The 2,484-nt window shown below is 43.6% G+C and overlaps 1 protein-coding gene across 1 annotated transcript in view; it reads left to right on the top strand.

Annotated features, from left to right (window-relative positions):
• Nucleotides 1–6: 6 nt before the first annotated feature.
• The window catches only part of dyrk2 (dual-specificity tyrosine-(Y)-phosphorylation regulated kinase 2), an 8,615-nt gene continuing 6,137 nt past the window's right edge, over nt 7–2,484 (top strand). The window contains exon 1 of the mRNA XM_035673586.1: nt 7–136. The gene's annotated coding sequence lies outside the window, so the exon portion shown is untranslated. The remainder of the gene's footprint in view (nt 137–2,484) is intronic.

The following is a 2,484-nucleotide window of genomic DNA, read 5'->3' as shown; positions in this document are numbered from 1 at the left end:
CTCTCTCTCTCTCTCTCTGTGGTTATTTTCAGGCAAAGTGGGCGAGCCGGTCTACTCTCCTGGTCACAGTGGCTCTCAGACGACGTCGCCTGTCGCCTTGCCGCGGCTTCGTAACAACAACCACAACCCCCTGACGGTACGAACGCACACACACCTTTCTCTGGGTTTCCACGCGCTGCTTGGAAATTGATTAAAATATCCTGGAAATAATCAATGTTGTCCTGGAAAACTTTCATTTCATTTTATCCCCTCACTCAGATCGCATTAGTATTTAGTTTGAAACTCGACAGTTGTTGGGAGAACCTGCGGTTCGACACTTCAGAGCGGGTTTACTGGACGTGAAGCAAACTTTTCGGCATTGAGTTTATTTTCTCTGCAGCTGCGAGCAGAGAGCCCAGTGAAAAATATCTTGTTGTGATTAAAAAATACACTCAGAAATGTCCAACAAACACTTTCTACTTCTTATTTTAGTGCACCAATAGGGGGGAAGATGAATTTAATGTAAAATAAAGTCAATTCTACTTAATTTGAACTGTAACTTAGGGGTTACTGTTACTGTTAGAGTGCTGTCCTAAGTTAAACCTCCTGTAAAGAGAGTGGGGGAACCCTGCTTTCTTTTGACTGTACCGTCCTGAGCTGCGTGTTGTTGGTGCGTTTATTATCCCAACCCATCATATTATTATTATAATCAACCCACAGTCCGGTTGCTTTGTGCAGCGGATATAAACGAGCGTTTCTGTTTGTTACGTTTCGGCTGTCCGTCCTCTGCGTACATCTACGGCCCCTGTGGACACTTCTAACGCCTTATTTCATTGAGTTCAAGGGGAATCCGACCTGGTGGCAGGCATTAAGGTTATGTAGGTCACACAGAGGCGTTCATAAGCAGTTAAAGACTTCCTGTAGTACGTTTAAAGACTCTTCAACATGTGGTTTTATTTACAGTTGCTGTGTTTGGAGTTTGTTTGTTTTTTTCTCTTGTTCACTTCCGTTAGTCGTCACTTCTCACCTCAGCCGAGGAGGTTTTCTCTGCCGTGTGTTTGTTTCTCAGCAATATTTGAAACATTCGATTTTATGAAACGTGATGTGAGAAGGAGCATTTTCAGAGCCCATGCACGCCTGAACCCGCCACCTTAAACATGACTGTAGAAATGAATCCTGCAGCTCTGTGGTGGCGCTACCGCTACCGAGGGCGGGGCTCAGCTCCTACACACACTCCTATCACATTTTCTGGAAGCTGGACGAAGAAGGAAAGATTATTTAAAGCTAAAACTAAACAAAGTGCTCCTGTACCTGCAGTGAATAAACAGAGACAGCAGCAGAGGGAGGAGGACAGAGGAACCTTTTTTTAGCTCTTTTTGGCATTGTTTGGGTATAAAATGTGAAGCAGCCAACCTTGCCGCTGTATCAGAGTCACGCTGGTTGTTGAAGGTTGCCGTCTGACTAGTGAGCCGCGGTTAGCCTGCTGTTAGCTCTGTGAAGCAATCAGCCTGAGCAGCAGTTCTCTGGAACAGTCAGCTGTAGCCACCCGGCTAAAAATAACCCTCTGCTCCGGGATGCTTTAAACAGCTGATTGGTTTATAGGCTGGTGTGAAGGGCACACACACACACACACACACACACACACACACACAGAGGACTAATGGTCTGAAGGAGCTGATGCAGCATTTATTTACTCCTTTACTTCACCTACCGCCCTTGACTATCAGCACTAGCAGGGTTTCCTGTAACACATTATCATGGAGGCTTTTATGAGTTATAATATTAACGTCCAGGACTCTGTATCACTTACAGGCTTCCCATGCCTCCTGGAAAACCTGGAAATTTAGAGACCAGTTTGTCTAGTCATGGAGGCCCCTGGAAATTGATTAAAATGACCAAATATCCTGGAGATGATCCACTTTGCCCTGGAAAAAATTGGAATTGTCTTTTAGCCAGAGCTGTGGGCAAATTATTGTTACAGTTGAAAGAAAAACTCCTGGAAAATGTCCTGGAAAGGTCCTGGAAAATGTTAAATGTGAATAAATCAATTTACTGCTGAAACAACTGATAAATTGACAGTTTTGACAATAAATTCATAGTCTGCGTCATTTTTCCAAACAAAAGTTACCAAATAAATCTTATTCCAGCTTCTTGAATGTGAGGATTTTCTGCTTTTCTCTGTTTTCTACGACAGTAAAATGATTCTATAATTAGCAATTTGAAGACGTCAACTTGCCATTTTACAGTCAATTCACAATTTAGAGTTAAGAGTAATGGGTAGATGAATGAATTATTAGTTGCAGGCCTGCTCATTGTTTTGCACACAGCATGAACTCGGTGTCGCCAGGTGAGGGAGTCAACACAGCCAAACACTGCGCTCTCACATGTCAGCGTAACTACTGACAACATACAACACACGTGTGTTATTGTTTCGATTTCCCGTCTTTACTCGCTTCCTTATTTTTAAACCAGGGTCCCCTCATTGGCCACACACACACACACACA

The sequence above is a fragment of the Morone saxatilis genome, unplaced genomic scaffold, assembly GCF_004916995.1.
Source record: "Morone saxatilis isolate NCDOM2014 unplaced genomic scaffold, NCSU_SB_2.0 Contig10, whole genome shotgun sequence".
Lineage (NCBI taxonomy): Eukaryota > Metazoa > Chordata > Actinopteri > Moronidae > Morone > Morone saxatilis.
Note: the sequence above shows the minus strand (reverse complement) of the source record. Positions and strands in the feature narration are given on the sequence as shown.